The 18,284-nt window shown below is 40.9% G+C and overlaps 1 protein-coding gene and 1 long non-coding RNA gene across 2 annotated transcripts in view; both read left to right on the plus strand.

The window, feature by feature from the left end:
- The window catches only part of jam3b (junctional adhesion molecule 3b), a 54,610-nt gene that overhangs the window by 17,105 nt on the left and 19,221 nt on the right, over window positions 1-18,284 (plus strand). The gene's annotated exons all lie outside the window — the stretch shown is intronic.
- Window positions 380-7,199, plus strand: LOC144669489 (uncharacterized). Its single transcript, XR_013573677.1, has 2 exons — window positions 380-529; window positions 6,570-7,199. It is a non-coding gene; the product is annotated as an uncharacterized LOC144669489 (long non-coding RNA).

Here is an 18,284-nt window from a genome sequence, read left to right on the forward strand (position 1 = left end):
TCCCTTGGTCCTGCCTTGCTGAACTCTAAACTGCTCCCAATCCTCAGACCTGTTGCTTTTTCTGACCAATTTGTATGCCTCTTCCTTGCATCTAATACTATCTCTAATTTCCCTTGTAAACCATGGTTTGGCCACCTTTCCTGTTTTACTTTTGCACCAGACAGGAATAAACAATTGTTGCAGTTCACCCATGCGCTCTTTGAATGTTTGCCATTGCCTATCCACCGTCATCCCTTTAAGTAACGTTTCCCAATCCATCATAGCCAACTCGCGCCTCATACCAGCGTAGTTTCCTTTATTAAAATTCAGGACCCTAGTCTCAGAATCAACTACGTCACTCTCCATCTTGTTGAAGAATTCTATCATATTATGGTCACTCATCCCCAAGGGGCCTCGCACAACTAGATTGCCAATTATCCCGTTCTCATTACACAATACCCAGTCTAGGATGGTCTATTCTCTAGTTGGTTCCTCAACGTATTGGTCCAGAAAAACATCCCGTATACACTCCAGGAATTTCTCCTCTATGGTATTGTTACTAATTTGATTTGCCCAATCTATATACATATTAAAGTCACCCATAATTACAGATGTTCCTTTATTGCATGTGTCTCTAATTTTCTGTTTAGTGCCATTCCCAACATCACCACTACAGTTTGGGGTTCTATATACAACCCCCACTAACGTTTTTTGCCCCTTAGTGTTTCTCAGCTCTACCCATATAGATTCCACATCGTCGGAGCTAATATCTTTCCTAACTATGGCGTTAATTTCCTCTTTTACCAGCAATGCAACTCCATTGCCTTTTCCTTTTTGTCTGCCCTTCCTAAATACTGAATACCCCTGGATGTTCAGTTCCCATCCCTGCAGCCATGTCTCCGTAATCCTGACTATATTATACCTGTTTACATCTATTTGCGTGGTTAATTCACCCACTTTATTGCGAATGCTCCTCGCGTTAAGGCACAAAACCTTAAGGCTTGTCTTTTTAACATTACTTGTCCCATTCCCACTATTTTTCACTGAGGCCCTGTTTGATTCTTGCCCTTGATTTCTCTGCCTATCGCTTTTCTTATTCCCCTTTCTGTCTTTTGTTCTTGTCCTTGATTCCCCCTCCTCTGACTCCTTGCATAGGTTCCCATCCCCCTGCCATTTTAGCTTAAACCCTCCCCAATCATTCTAGCAAATGTTCTGCCTAGGACATCAGTCCCGGTCCTGTCCAGGTGTAACCCGTCCAGTTTGTAATGGTCCCAACTCCTCCAGAACCAGTCCCAATGTCCCAGGAATCTGAAACCCTCCCCTTCACACCATCTCTTCAGCCATGTATTCATCCAATGTATCCTGCTGTTTCTACTCTAACTAGCACGTGGCACTGGTAGTAATTCTGAGATCACTACCTTTGAGGTCCTACTTTTCAACTTACTCCCTAACTCCCGATATTCTGCTTTTAGGTCCTCATCCTTTTTTTTTTTACCCGTGTCGTTTGTACCAATGTGTACTATGACCACTGGCTGTTCACCCTCCCCCTTCAGAATGTCCTGTAGCTGCTCTGAGACATCCTTGACCCCAGCACCAGGGAGGCAACATACCATTCTGGAGTCTCGTTTGTGGCCACGGAAACACCTATCTATACCCCTTATAATTGAATCCCCTATAACTGTTGCATTCCCACACTTTTTACTCCTCACCTGTGCAGCAGAGCCAACCACAGTGCAACGAATTTGGATGTTGCTGCTTTCCTCTGAGAGGCCATTCCCCCAACAGTATCCAAAGTGGTATATCTGTTTTGCAGGGGAATAGCCACAGGAGATTCCTGCACTGCCTGCCTAGTCTTCTTGCTCTGCCTGGTGGTCAGCCATTCCCTTCCTGCCAGTGGACTCTTAGCCTGCGGTGTGACCACCGCTCTATACGTGCTTTCCATGATACTGTCCGCCCTGTGGATGCTCCACAGTGTCCCCAGCTGCTGCTCCACCTCCGAAACCCAGGCTTCCAGGAGCTGCAGCTGGAGACACTTCCCTCACATATGATGGCCCAGAGCACTGGAGATGTTCCTGGCTTCCCACATAGAGCAGGAGGAGCACACCACGGCTTTGAGCTCTCCTGCCATGACTTGCCCAATTAAATTAAACCTTTTGGAAGATATTTAATATCAAATAATATCAGTTACACTCAGGCCCTTCCCTGCTCCTCGTTGTTACAGAATATAGCCCTTACAAATGATGAACCACAAAATAAGACCTTAAAAACTATAATCAATAAAAGTAGTAAATGCTTATCTGGCCGTACTCACGGTACTCAAAGGAGCACCTCGTTCTCTCCTCACCGAACTCCCTCAGTCACCTCTGCTCTCCCAGTTTCGCTCCAACTCCCGACTCCCCTCGTGCCTCTCTCCAACTCCCGACTCCCCTCGTGCCTCTCTCCGATTCCCGACTCCCCTCGTGCCTCTCTCCGACTCCCCTCGTGCCTCTCTCCGACTCCCCTCGTGCCTCTCTCCGACTCCCCTCGTGCCTCTCTCCGACTCCCCTCGTGCCTCTCTCCGACTCCCCTCGTGCCTCTCTCCGACTCCCCTCGTGCCTCTCTCCGACTCCCCTCGTGCCTCTCTCCGACTCCCCTCGTGCCTCTCTCCGACTCCCCTCGTGCCTCTCTCCGACTCCCCTCGTGCCTCTCTCCGACTCCCCTCGTGCCTCTCTCCGACTCCCCTCGTGCCTCTCTCCGACTCCCCTCGTGCCTCTCTCCGACTCCCCTCGTGCCTCTCTCCGACTCCCCTCGTGCCTCTCTCCGACTCCCCTCGTGCCTCTCTCCGACTCCCCTCGTGCCTCTCTCCGACTCCCCTCGTGCCTCTCTCCGACTCCCCTCGTGCCTCTCTCCGACTCCCCTCGTGCCTCTCTCCGACTCCCCTCGTGCCTCTCTCCGACTCCCCTCGTGCCTCTCTCCGACTCCCCTCGTGCCTCTCTCCGACTCCCCTCGTGCCTCTCTCCGACTCCCCTCGTGCCTCTCTCCGACTCCCCTCGTGCCTCTCTCCGACTCCCCTCGTGCCTCTCTCCGACTCCCCTCGTGCCTCTCTCCGACTCCCCTCGTGCCTCTCTCCGACTCCCCTCGTGCCTCTCTCCGACTCCCCTCGTGCCTCTCTCCGACTCCCCTCGTGCCTCTCTCCGACTCCCCTCGTGCCTCTCTCCGACTCCCCTCGTGCCTCTCTCCGACTCCCCTCGTGCCTCTCTCCGACTCCCCTCGTGCCTCTCTCCGACTCCCCTCGTGCCTCTCTCCGACTCCCCTCGTGCCTCTCTCCGACTCCCCTCGTGCCTCTCTCCGACTCCCCTCGTGCCTCTCTCCGACTCCCCTCGTGCCTCTCTCCGACTCCCCTCGTGCCTCTCTCCGACTCCCCTCGTGCCTCTCTCCGACTCCCCTCGTGCCTCTCTCCGACTCCCCTCGTGCCTCTCTCCGACTCCCCTCGTGCCTCTCTCCGACTCCCCTCGTGCCTCTCTCCGACTCCCCTCGTGCCTCTCTCCGACTCCCCTCGTGCCTCTCTCCGACTCCCCTCGTGCCTCTCTCCGACTCCCCTCGTGCCTCTTTTACAGACTAGATTGTTTTCAACGGAGGGGTGAAATATGTCACCTAGGCAGGTGAAATTTAGAAACAAGTATCTTTATTTTTCCCAAATATTACTGGTAAAACTTAGTGCTATGAGGGATTTTTATAATCAGAAACATAAAGTCCAAAGACATGGTGAAACTGTGGGAATTTGCATTCATAGGGGAAAATATGTATAAAGGAGCAAAAGCTGTGTAGGCATTTTTTAAGACCTAACAAGTTTGAAAAGCCTTCAGCAACTATGCCTCAAGCTGCAGTTTTCAAAAAGCTGAAGTTAAGAAAATTCACTTTGAATTCGACTGGTTTGGGGCATTATGTGTCACCTTGCCTGGGTCTTAAAATCTCTGTCTTACTGTTGCCTTAACGAAAGTGTGACTGGGAGTCAGATTAAATAATGGATTTAGAATTTATGGTAATAGTAATATGTAGATATATGCATGTGTTTAAAATAATCTCTCAGTTAATAAATGTTTAATCTAGTTTTGGAAAAAGCCTACAAGACTTGGTCTTATTACGCCTGAATTCAAGGCACGCATCTTGAAATTTATACAAATTGCAAAACAGGTTGTGGCAGTTGTTTCAAATTTCCCTTTGGGATTTGAACAACCCTGCATTTACCATTGGCTGTGCCATAACAAGAACTCAATACTGCAGAAAACCTAAAGTATTGAAAGTGAAATGAAGAAGGAAATTAGCAAAGCAAAGAGTCGGCATGAAAGACATTAGGAAGTAAAATCGAGGGAAATCCAAAGTGTTTTATAAATTGAATAAGATAACAACTAAGGGAAGAGTTGGGTCTGTTAGTGCCCAAAAAGGCAGAAAACAATGGGCATGGTTCTCAATGAATACTTTGCGTCTCCTCACAAAAGAGAGAGACGAAGCAGACATTGTAGTTAAGGAGAAGGGATGTGAATTATTGGATGGGATAAACATAATGAGGAAGGAAATATTAAGATGTTCATCCTTGAAAGTGGTTGAATCACAAGTTGAGATGAAATCTATAATAGGCTCCCAAGAGAAGAAATAGTGACGTTCTGGCCATCATTTTCCAATCCCCCCTGGCTACAGGCGCAGTGCTCTCGGACTTATGATGTACCATTGTTTAAAAGGGAGGAAGAGCTAGCGTAAATAATTACAATCCAGACAGCCTAACCTCGGGCAAATTATTGAAAACCATTGGGAGAAAGCATAAATGGTCATTTCAAAAGATACAGATTATTAATCAAGGATAGTCAGCATGGATTTGTCAGCAGAAGGTTGTGTCAGACTGATTTCATTTCTTTGAGGAAGTAAAAAGAGGGTCAGTGAGGGCATGTGATTCATTAGTCTTTGTGGATTTTAGCAAGGCTTTTGACACAGTTCCACATAGTAGACTGGTCAGAAAATTAAAAGTTCATACTTTCCAAGGGAAAGTGGTAAGTTTGATCCAAAATTGGTTCAACAGCAGGAAACCAAGGTCAATAGGTGTTTTTGTGACTAGGAGGCTGTTTCCAGTGGGATTCCACAGGGCTCAGCACTGGATCTCTTGCTTTTCCTGGTATATAATCAGTGACTTAGACTTAAATGTAGGGGAAATGATTGAGAAGTTTGTACATGATGCGAAAACTAGCCATGTGGTTGATAGTGTGGGAAAAAAATTGTAGACTGCAGGAAGATATCAACGGATTGGTCAGCTGGGCAGTCAAAAGAGTAAATGGAAGTCAATCCAAAGAAGTGAGATGTAATGCATTTGGGGTGGACAGACAGGGCAAGGGAATACACAATAACGGGTAGGATTCTGAGAAGTGCAGAGGAACATAGTGACCTAGGAGTGCATGTCCACAGTTCCCTAGAAATAGGAGAATTAGAAAAGGAGGATACTAAACTTCATTGGCTGAGGCCTGGAGAATAAGAGCTGGGAGATTATGCTGGAAATCTATCGAAAACTAGAGTGTTACATACAGTTCTGGTCACCACATTTCAGGATAGAAATCATTGCACTGGAGAAATTAACAAGAAATCAATATTACAAGGAATGGAAAATTTTTGCTAAGAGGAAAGATTGCTAGGGTTGTTTTCTTTTGGAACAGAGGAGGCTGAGGGGGAATTTAACTGAAATAAATAAAATTGAATTATAGGAAGGACCTATTTTTGTTAGGAAAGAGGTCAATAACTGGGGCATAGATTTTTAAGTAATTGGAAAAGAATTTGGGGAATTCTTGCAACAGTGCTCAGGGTGAGGGTGTTTTATTATTCATTCGTGAGATGTGGGTTTTGCTGGCTAGGCCAGCAATTATTGCCCAGTCCCGAAATTGCCCTTGAGAAAGTGCTGGTGAGCTGCCTTCTTGAACCCCTGCAGTCCATATGGTGTAGGTTCACCCACAGTGTTAGGGAGGGAGTTCCAGGATTTTAACCCTGTGACAGTGAAGGGTGAGATATACCATTTGAGTTGAAGGGTTGAATACTGGTAGACACTGTTGGTAGGTAGGTGATGATGTGTACTGAATCGAGCAGTGGATGACTCTGGTGGTGCACTCGGGATATGCCATGTGAAGATCGTACTAACTCACCTTAATGACTTGTGTTAAATCATTAAATTTCCTGCTGCCCTACATCCATGTTTCTGAAGGTAAACTGCTGGTGTAGCCCTCCTGCTTTTCTTCCTGTTGCCTGATGAGAAAATGTTTTGAGGGCTTCCTGCTCCACAGTGGATACAGGATCCTTTACCTTCTCTCTGCATTTGCACTGAGGCCTCCAGTGCATTATAAGAAAACCTTGGTGTGGCATTCTTGCAGGTTGAGCCATCTTGGAAAAAATCTTAATGAACCCCCTGACCACTTCCAGCAGCTGCAGTGTAACTCCCCTTTAAGAGGGGCAAGATACCTTGAAGTAGTGTAGCCACTCACTATCAATGGTCCTGATTTTGTTGACATTTTTATGTTCAAGGTAGCATGATGGATTTTATATCATGTTGCTATGTTAAATTCTCCTTGTATTTCCAGTACGGAAGAAAGGCCATGCATATGATCAATGCCAACAGCAAATTTGACAGCAAGAATAAGCCAAAATAGAGAAATTGCTTAAGGAAACACAGCTGGTAATATTTGTAGCAATGATTTCTGTTCAAGAGAATTGCAGGCAGCAGGACGATTGAAGGACAAGAATGACAGCTTGTCCTTTCATTGACCTGCCTATCCTCAGTTTCCTGGCACAGTACTAGCAGCTGTCCATTAATGTGAAAATACTCTTTTGTTAGTTAATATAATTTTACCATGTTTAAAAAAATTACTTTTGTAAAAACTACTCAATTGTTTAAGCCAGCATTTCCAAAACATTCTTGGCTCTCACAATCAATATATAGCTATGATCATATCACATTTTTCTTGGATTTCTCTCTACTAATGTGAGCTAAACTTTGATTCAATATTAATTTCATCCCTCCATGCCTCCCCACCCCGTTGCATAGTGTTCAAATAGTTAAGCTATAATTGTATAATTATCCCAGTGTCTTTATGCAGGCTTTGCTTTCAGTACCAGCTCTGTATCCTGTTTGAATGGAGAAAACAATCTTCAAAAGATTACATTTCCCCTTAATCCACAACTTATGAAATAAAAGCAAAATCATAATGACATTTGTTAGTTTTATCAATCATCTATGGTAGTTTTTCAAGAATTGTTTTAAATTCATATGTTCAACGAAAACTGTACAAATGGACAGCCCCAAAAAATGGATGCCTGCAAAAAGCAACAGAAAGTTACTGACAGTCCTGAATAACTTGCATTACAATATATGTTAACTGTCACTTCAAGCCATAGGCAGCCTTCAACAGACCAAATCCATTTATAGGCTAAAATGTTGAACAGGCCTGTGGCAGTACAATAATGGCTGTAGTGTAATGGGGAGCTCTTTACCCAGCATGCTTAACAGAAGAGAAACCGATCTTTTTCTGGAAGTGAATGCTTCTAAACCTCCTCACAGGGAGAGAGGGTTTTCTCTGTCGCGATGGATACTGGGTAAAGTGATCTCCATTATACAGAAGCTGGAAACTACTGGTTGGGGAAAAGAAGGTGGGAATTGCCTTTGAAATCACAGGAGGGTGGCCTGAAACTGCAGAGGCGCAGGATTTGGGGTGGCCAGAAGACTGAAATAGGGGTAGGACAGAAGAGATGGACAGAATGGTTTTCTTGATCCTCCATCTGCTCTTGAGTAGCCTCCTGCTTGAAATTTCTCAAAAGCTGCTGGTATAAAACTGCCAATAAACATTCTCAACTACAAGGGAACCTAAGCTTTATAAGATAAATCCATTAATAGTTGTATAAGTCATGTTAGGAAATAGAGTTTAAGTAAGTTTTATGTTTTGTATTTGTGGGTGTTGGGAATGAGTTTTAGCTTTAATGTTTAAGTTTAATTTGTATTTCTGTACCTCTGTTAAAGGTCAAATTAAGTTTTAGCTTCACTTTAAAAGGTGCCTGCATTTCTAATGAGAGTTTTACGACTGTGGCAGCTAAGTTAAACAAACAAGAGTAGAGCAACTGGGCTGTTGCCTAACAACAGGGGTGCAGAGAGGCAGGTCCCTCCCACAGACACACGCACAAGAAGAGAAACAGCAGTTTGATTTTTAGAAGCTGTTTGAGTTCGGTTGGTTTTGAAAGTAGCTGTCAAGCGAGGCTGGAGCAAAGGGGACAATTAGCCAGTTCCAAGCTAGAGAAAATACCCCAAAATCCAGGGGAGAAACAGGAGAACGTCCCAAGCAGACCTTCTAGTCAAAGGAAGGACGGGAACCTGGAAAAGGTCCTGTTAAGTGAAGTTAAGAGTGAGGGGCAGAGAAAGGCTTTAGGTTTAAAACTTCAAGCTTAAAGAGATAAAGGCTTCAGAAGAGGCAAGAAGTTCCAAAGAGGCAACTGAATGTTCGTAACTCTTTGCTATGAGCAGTGGGTACTGTTGATAGCTGAGTCAGAGAGAGAGAGTACGTGGAAGACAGCTTGAATGCACGTGGTGACTCTGGAGAGGAACGTCGAAAGGAGAGTTCAAAACCTTGGGTGTGAACCCTTGTGGAAGGCGTCCGAGAGAAAATGTCGGTTTGGGAGAAGATCCCAAGACAAGGTCTTCGAGAATGGACACTGGAAACCCTCACGTGAAAGATGGAGTTCAGTGAGACTGGTTGGCTCACGGTGTGACAGGTGTCTGGGGGGAGTTGAGGAGAGACCCATAGCATCTGGTTGAGGTGGCACCTGTCACTTGGTTTCAGAATGTGGTGTTTCTGGCCACAGGGTGCTAATTAGTTTACATGAACTGTGTACTTACTGTGAACATCAGAGTGTAAGAGCTTTTGTAACTTGTGTTATCCTTACAAATCTGTATACATCTGTAAAGGTATAGTTGTGGGTGAAGGACTATTGATTATAGTTGATCTTTTGTTAAATAGATGTTTTATTCTTCTGTTAAAAGCTCATTAGCGATTTAGTGATTCTGTTCAGTGGCCGCTGACTGAAGTAGTGTCTCCACATATCTAAACAAATTAAAAGTTAGGACCTATCAAGCTAGGTTCCACTCTGGAATCAGGCTTGTCCAGGGGTAACATCAGCTGGGATCATAACAGTCACATGGTTTGAACATCACATGAATCATATCTCCATAGGATGCCCTACTCCACCAGTATATCAAGGACTGATTTGAGCTACCAACATGCCCCAATGCTGGAAATATTAGCAGCTGTGGTGAATGGATGGGTAGGGTCCAGCCAGGGATATGCAGGGCACCACACCCCAATTTGACTGGTATCTGCCAGACACGCTAGCCCCACAAAAGCGATCTTGCCCTGTGCAGGCTGCAAATGTGAGAGACCCGACCCAAGATCAGAACATCCCTTCCTCGATTGAAAAGGACTGTGGGATAGCAGAGGATGAACGAGGAAGCCCGAAGAACAGAAAATGAATTGCTAGCAGGTCTCCAGAATTGAGCACAACAATGGATAAGGGCAAAAGGGAAGGAAGGCTGCCAGAGATCGTCAATCCTGGAATATTTGGCTCAAATGGTTTAGTGTACATATCATTTTCTTAAAGAATACCTGATGCAAATTCCTGAATTTATGGGCTTTACTATATCATTTATACTTATAAAGATGAAAATTTAAATAGGACCCAGTAGCGTGATGCCAAAAAACACCTTTGCAATTCATAAAATGTTGCCATTTGGCATGTCTCCCAGTTTTTCTCTATCTCTCTGTGCTTACGACACACTGGCAGCTTCCATGAGCAGAAATATTTACTATCTTCAGCTGCTTCATCATGACGTTCCCTCCATCATAAAGTCAGGATGTTCACTGATGATTGCAGTGTACAGCTCCATTCAAGATGACTCAAATACTGATGCAGTCCCTGTCCATATTCAGCAAGACCTGGACAATATTTGGGCTTGGGCTGATAAGTGGCAAATAATGTTTGTGCAACACAAGTGCTAGGAAATGACCATCTCCAACAAAAGAGAATCTAACCATCGCCCCATGACATTCAATGGCATTATTATTGCTGAATCTCCCACTGTCGATATCCTGAGGGTTACCATTGACCAGAAACTGAACTGATCAGCCATATAAATACTGTGGCTGCAACAGCAGGTCAGAGGCTGGAAAGTCTGTGGCAAGTAACTCACCTCATGACTGGATCTACAAGGCACAAGTCAGGGGTGTGGTGGATGCGTGCAGCTCCTACAACACTCGATGCTTGACCCCATTCATCACCTTCAACATTCACATCCTCCACCATCATCTCACAGTGGCAACAGTTTGTACCATCTACCAGATGCACTGCAGCAACTCTCCAAGGCTCCTTCAACACCTTCCAAACCTGTGACCTCTACCACCATAAAAGGACAAAGGCAGAAGATTCTTGGGAACACCATCTCAAGTTCCACTCCAAGCTACACAACATCCTGACTTGGAGCTAAATCATCATTCCTTCACTATCACTGGGTCAAAATCCTAGAACTCCCTCCCTAACAGAACTGAGTGTTTTCCTGCAACACCTGGACTGCAACTGTTCAAGAAGGCAACTTGCCACCACCACCTCGAGGACAGTTGGGGATGGGCAATAAATGCTGGTCTAGCCAGCATCGCCTGCATCCCATGGACAATTTTTTTAAAAAATGTATTTTTGATGTGAAAGTGGCAACATTGTGTTTGGCATTCAAAGAAAAATAGTGGGTCACAAGACCAACAATTACTTTTTTGTATTCAGCTTCATGCCCTGCCTCCCCCTGCTCTGATTACAAGGTTGGATTGGTGTGGAAAAAGGAAATCTATTATTTGTACAATAGAAGGTTGAGGCAAGTGGAGCTTTACTATGCAGTTGTCTCCCTTGTGTCTGATTAGAAATTCTGACTTTTTAATGATGAAAATATTTAATTTCTGAGGCATTGACATTTCTCTTTAAACACAAAACCGAAATGTAAGCTGAACACCAATTTGGATACATTCCAAAAATCAGTTTTGCTCTTAAAAATGAATTTTGAAGTGCATTAACTTCAAAGGAACAGCCTTTTAGTTTGGAAACCATTTCATTTGCTAAAGTATAAAGCAAGTCATTTTATATATGCATCAGTGTGAAGTTTGCTAAAGTTTTTATTTATATAATTTAGAATTCTGTATACGTTTGTTCAATACTGTACAATCAGTGTGATTATTGACATTTTCAAACAAACAAGTATAATTTGTGAAACAAGTATTGTACAACAAGCTTAAGTTCGAGTAATTCATGTAGAAATGTGTAGGCCAATGATTGGCTATCAAAATAACATTGAGGCCAACAGTGTTTAATGTTATTTAGGTATGAATGGCACAGCAACATCAGCCGAAGGCAGATGCAAGATTAAATGCAGAAATCCAAAAGTTGCTGTCTGGAATGTTCCACTCCATGTTAGCATCTCGGTTTCTGGCTCACCATAGAAAAGTGCATTGAATGGTGTGAAGTTGCTGTATTTGCATGGTAGATGTGAACTAAACTCACCACGGAAAGCTAGTTCTTGACCATTTCAGTCCAAGTATCCTTTCAGTGATGAGATATGTTAATTACACTCTGGTCAATCTGACACCTGAATGTTAACTTACAAATGTGGAGTCTTCATTTTTTTTTTGAGGTCTTATTTGTTAAAAAGATTAAAATTTAAAACTTTTTAAACTTTTCTCATTTTTTCTTTCAATCCAATATATAACAATCCAATACCTGATTCGTCATTGAATTCACACAGCCTGTTTTACTTCTACTGTTGGGACAGCCACATAAAGAAACTCCTGTGATCAAGAGTTAAACTTTATACTCTAAGATATAGACAATTGTAAAGCAGCAAGCTGACTTTTTTTACTTGTCATTGAATGAGATGTTTATGATGAATTTTGATCTAATTCATACATTTCCTGATGACCAACATATAGCTATCCCTTTTTAGAGGGCTAAATACACTTTTCTGACTACTAGTTGTCACTAAATGAAAGTTCTCACCCTCTGGCTGCCCTCCATTTCTCTCGGCTGTTGGTCAGCTTTTTCCAGCTAGCCAAAATGCCAAAGACTTAATCTTTGAACCTTTGGGAATTAACCTGTTGAACTGCCAATTGAAGCAGCTTCCATTGTCCTAACTGAGAGCTTCCCAAGCAGCATCTTCCTAATAAACTCATGTGAATGAAATCATTCCAACAGATTACACCCAGTTTCTCTTTGGAATGTGTTCACAAAGCTAACTTAAATTTCTTGTGGTATGCTAGAAACAGCCTGGGTAGATTTTCCAACAAGCACTAATTCACCAAAATATACCCTGCAATGTCTGTCTTCCTTCCAGGTTAAAAAGCACAGCACGCTAAACGATTTCTCCTTCCTGCTGCATGTTTTTTTTCCTTGTAAACCTTTTATCTATTTCTTTGTGCTTTCCTGTGTATGTCTATAAAGGAAAATATGCCAGGAAAATATATTTATTTTTAAACTAGTTAATGCCCATGACATTGCTCTGGGTAGTCTGGGAGTGCAGTTGTGATGTTTAATGTGGTCTTAAAATCAGTATGCATCATGGGAATTTTTGAATGGCAATAAGATTCATGGACAATGACGCATGTTACAACTATCTATTTGTAAGTTTTGTCTAATATTAGACTTGGTAGAAGGTGGCAGCCATTTTCTATATTCTGGGAATTTTAATCCAGCTGGCAGTAACAGTAATGGATCCTGAGTGCCTACAAATGTAACTTGCATGGAATTAAACTGATACACTATGGGAATTGGCTACTTGGTTGAGTCCCTTGATGAAACTAAGGCTTAACCACAATATAATATGGGGAAAACCTAGCAGAAGTGAAATCCCAGACCTCCAAAAAGGACATGCTTTAAGTTGGTGCATGAAAGGACTGGTGTGCAGCCTTCTATGTTTTTCCAATTTTTTCAGGGAGAGAAGCAAGATCAACTAAGTGAACTTGCAGGTTAGTTGGTTTGGTGGACAGACCATTTGGCAATCCCCTGAAAGTGTCATTGACAGTGCCCCCTGCTTCACAGAAGTCAGAATCAACTGGAAGAAAGGAAAACCCTTGGTTGGAAGGCAGAGCCACAGTTACGGATCAGAGAGACACAGTTTACAGCACGGAGCCGGAAGCTTAAAATGCTTCAGGCCTTGTAATTAGAAATTCCCTCGAGAGGAAGAAAGTTGCCTAATTTGCTGAGATGTTTAACTTAGTTGGTCTGTTTAGAATTAAGTTACAAATGTATAGAATCCAGATTGTAAAAATAGCTAACTTTCATGAAAACAGAAATGCTGGAAATACTCAGGTTGAGCAGCATTTGTGCAGAGAGAAACAGTTAACATTTTAGTTCTGTGACCTGCTTGTGTATTTCCAGCAATTTTTTATTTCATATTTCCAGCATCTGCAGTATTTTGCTTTTGTACTGAGTTTCACAATGCCATTTCAGAATCATGGTGGCATTATTTTTCTGCCCACGTTGCAGTCAGTTGGTTTCTCAACACCTGATCTAATAAGTATGTTGTATTTTTGTACACATTTTCCAAAAATGTTAGTGCTTCGGTGGTAGGGACTTGAAAAATTAGTGCTTTATAAACGATATTTGGCACTGTTGTATTCCTTTGTATTCTAAAGTTGTTTTGAAAGAGACTAACACCGTTATGAACTTAGTAAAGTGAATTGGTGTTTAAACCTGTCTAGATTTTTAAATACTGCAGTATTAATGTGGATTACAACTGACAAAATTAATTCCTGAACCTATCATTACACACTGTAGGTCGGAGCTGTTCATAGCCACGTGTGACCCTAAAGGCGCACTTGTTATATTGAAAAATGTCAGCTGTTTAAAATGATTGCATTGAGAGTCACGGCTGTTGAGGATTAAACTACAGCGTTATTGTCATATGAAACAACTGGCTTTGTGAACATGTTAGTATACTTGTATGGCTTCTGGTATTATTTAGGTTTTATTTCTCAACCTTGTGACATAATTAATTTGATCTTTCATAAAATAGCATTTTACTTTCTTGTCCCTTGATTATGGCAGGCAACTAAGCATGACATGATTTAAAATGAGAAAAATGCAGCAAGAACATTAAAGTCAGTGTTTTTGAGAATCTCAGCTGTTTAAATACTTCACATTACTACAGCTTAGACTGAATTAACAGACTACTCAAGCTGTAACACTGGGATGTGTTTAAACAGCTGAAATTCTTGAATTTAACAATATACCTTCAGGGCAACAAATGTGCTGAGGCATTGTAGAAATAATGAATGAAATTATTTTGTAGCAACTTGTGAAAACTCCTGGAAGGCTGTAATTTTTAATACCATGGGGTGGGTAGGCTGATAGTTTCTAAAAATTTGTTTGTCTAAATCGTTACTGACATTCAAATTCAGCGGTCCCACGGGGAAGTTCTTCTGAATGTTCCCTTTCGAGAAAGCATTATAATATGCTGTGACGTAACTATTCTGAAAATAAATCTCTTTCAACACAGCATAGGATTTTGGGAAATCTATTATTTTGAGATCTTGCAGCTTTTATTTGGAGTGTTCTTGCTAATGCCATGTACTGATGAATAGATTGATGTGAATTCTAGAAAGGCCCTCCCAGGCACGACTGGTACCTCTTGTGCTTGTTGGATTATCATGAGTTTTAGCTTTGTAAAATCAGTCGTAAAATTTCTAGAAAAGTCCAGGACAATAAATTTCAGAGCACATACGATATCACAGTAAAAAGTATATCGAGTGTTGATTTTTTTTTCTTCTCTTTGAAAGCTTAGAGCACCTGGACCATTCACACTAGTGGGATTTCATTAAAATTCTTTATTCAAACTTTTCTACTGTGCTCATGATTCTTTTTATTAACCTACAAACCTTTAGTTTTGTACTTTGAAGTATCATGCAGATTTTTGTTAGGCTAAAATCAATTCCAACTGAAGAAAACAAGTACAGAATAAATGATTAAAGTATGTTTGCAGAAAACATGGTTCCAACAATAGAATCCACCTCAAAAATAACTAGAACTGAATGATGAAACAAAATACATTAATAATAGTGTTTGCATGTTTAAAATCTGTTATTAAGCAGAACAAGATTTACCACACTGGTAAAAGGAAAAAAAAGCTGGAAATGCGCATCAAGTTGGTGTTGGGCGGAACCCTTTATCAGACATATTCCAACATTTGCTGTTTTTATTTCATTTTTGGCACTTGTGTGTTTTGGTGAAAGCAATTCCTTATCTAAGAATGCATGTGTTGCAATCAGCACAGAAATTTACACACTTGTTTAAAAACAAATCCAGCAACAATTGAATTATGTATTTCAAAGTTAAAGTTCAGAGAAGTACAACTTTCTCGTAGAATACAATATTTCAACGTTTCACTTCAGTTAACATACTAAGATACTAAGATTCTTAATTTACTTCAAAATTAAATTTGATTTTTCATATTTAAAGGGTGGCAATGATTCCAAATTTGAGAAGTCCTAATTTCAGTTTTTGATTAAGTATACAAGGGAAGCACACACTTTCTGATTTGTCTTTATTTACATTGTACATTATATAAACTTCATAGCAAAGGTCTTGTTTATATTTCCAATGCAAACCAATTTTGAATTGGTGAGAACATTGAGAAATTGTAACATTTTCTCATGATATTACTCGAATTGTGTGATATAAGCTTTTAATCTTTTTTTAATAAAAAGTGCTGTGCAGTTCTGTAACACAAGAAATGAATTGAAACATAATTATAGTGTATAGCAAGTAAATGCAAAGGTTGTAACTGATATTAGACTCCTCCCATTTCTTCCCCACCCCTCCACCAGGCATACGTGGTGTTTTAATTTAATCAGTTTCTTGTATTCATCCTTTTTTGTGTCATCCTGAGTACGAGTGTTTATTCAAGTTTAGTCATCAAATAATGACATGCTGTAATAGCCCCATATACAACAAAAATCCTGTTCAGATTCAGTTAGAAAAACAGGAAGCTGATCTCATTGAAGTATTTTACTGGCTCAACCAATTCATATGTGAACTGTTATTTAAAAAAAAACTGCTCCATGCAGAATATGTAGATATGTCACTTTGAGTATCTTGCTGGAAGTGAAATGCACTTGCCAAAACTATGACATTTATAATTAATACTGTTAAAATAAAAGATGCTTATCTGCTAACTCTCTGAAGATTAGCTAACTCTTCTTTCTGTACAAACTAAATGCAGCACAATCAATTTGCCAAGCTATTACAGTTGTTTGTACTCCAAGACACACAATTTTTGTTGCTAACTGGAGTCAAATGGTACTGTTGGGTTTTTGATGTACAATGACCTCTGTGTATAGATGCGCTTCAATTGGTTATATGGTCAGCTGCTGTAAAAACCATTGTGGTACAGCTTATATACATAATTGCTGCAATGTTTTTTTTTAATACATCCTAAAACATTACTTTATTAAGACTAGTATTTCAGCTGTTGGTAGAGAATCATCTATTAGAGGGCTGTTTAAAACAAGAAGTGGTTGTAAATTATACATTTTGATATTACTGTGGGCAAATAGTATGATCTAGCACAGAAGTTCCAGGTCTTGAAACTCAAAAGTGTAAGAGAGCAGAACCAAAGTAAGTAGACAAAACTATTGAAGTATTCTAGGTTACCAGTATATCTATGCTAAACTACAGACACAATGTTTCTTAGAAGGGGCGTGAATGGGACATGAATCTCCGAAGGGGGCCTCAGGAAAAACAAATGCTTAGTCACCTCTAGATCTAGCAACCAAAAAGAGTCTTTTTGAATAGTTCAAAAGAAAAATTTTACTGGATTCTAAATGTTAATAGATTATCCAAAAATATATGCAACTCTCCTGAGCTGAAGTCAATGCTGGAGTTTTGAAAGAATTATTCAGTCTTGAATATGCAAGAAACTTGATTTGTGCTTTGGTTGAAATATTTTTTTACTGTAGATTATGATGTATAAGATGCTCCCACTTTTTGGCACTAAAATGCCTGTTTAGGCCTATATTCAGTGTGCAAGTTGAGCATCCCCCTGCCCTTCCTTTCTACTAATAAATCAGTTTTGAAGTGTAATTTTAAAAAAATGTTGAAATGCAGTATGTCTGGATGAATTCAGTCATACCGTGAGGAAATGTCACTGAACTTTATAGTTACATGAAAGAAGATGATTTAAAACTGAAATCATTTATTGAAACCCTGTCAAGAATTTACAGTAAAATGTATTTTAAATTTCTTGTCCTGGTTATTAAAATTTTTTTTCTTGTATGAACTGTGAAACCATCCAGTGGACAAAGCTCTGGATGTTGTGTACATTTTATCATGTTGACTCTAAGAATTGCTGTAATCTGCAGCAGTTTTGCGGGGATGATCATCTTCGCTGAAACTAGAGGAAGGGACACTGTTGAACAGTAAAAGCCCTTAAAGGCAATTGGAGTTGTATTCGTCTAAAAGGAGTCTGAGTCATATTAAATTAATAGTTTTGTTAACTGAAGATGCATGATTTTGATTTGAAAACAGGAAAATGAGTTTTTATCGGGCTACATGTGTATCAATTAGTCAAATACAGATTGACAGCCCCCCTTTTTATTGGTAGATTATAGTAGAGGGAGGGAAAAGCTTGAATTTTACCATAGAATTTAATATCTGTTTGGTACATCTCGTTTCCTTTGCTTAATGCAGTTGGATGGCTGGAAAGTGATTTTTTTTTCCGCCCAAATATCTATTGCAAGGCACCAGAACAAGCTGGATTTATCAAATCAAATATTGAAAGCATTCCTCTTCCCCAAAAAGAGTAGAGTTTGGCTTTGCCATCTTCCCAAACAAGTGGTGTACAGTTTTTCAGTGCCTCCCAATAGAGATGAGTCTGAGTGTTTACATTCCATTTTTGTGGCTTTGCTTGACATGTTCTGTGTTTGGTGCATAAGTCAGCCCCTGATTTTGGAAGTATTTTTTGATGCTTCAAAGGTCAACTCGTGCCACAATCTACGGTATCATTCTCGCCCACTTCTTCTTTGACCCATTCATATGGTTGGTATTGATAAATTACGGGTTGCTCACTGAAATTTCTGAATTAGGCCTTTTCCTTTGTTTTGCATTATTTGCAGAACTGAAGGAGTCATTATTCTACTTAAAATGTTAACTCTGTTTCTCTTTCCACAGATGCTTCCAGACCTGCTGAGTATTTCCAGCACTTTGTTTTTATTTCAGATTTCCAA

This window comes from Cetorhinus maximus, chromosome 2, assembly GCF_964194155.1.
Source record: "Cetorhinus maximus chromosome 2, sCetMax3.hap1.1, whole genome shotgun sequence".
NCBI classification, from domain to species: domain Eukaryota; kingdom Metazoa; phylum Chordata; class Chondrichthyes; order Lamniformes; family Cetorhinidae; genus Cetorhinus; species Cetorhinus maximus.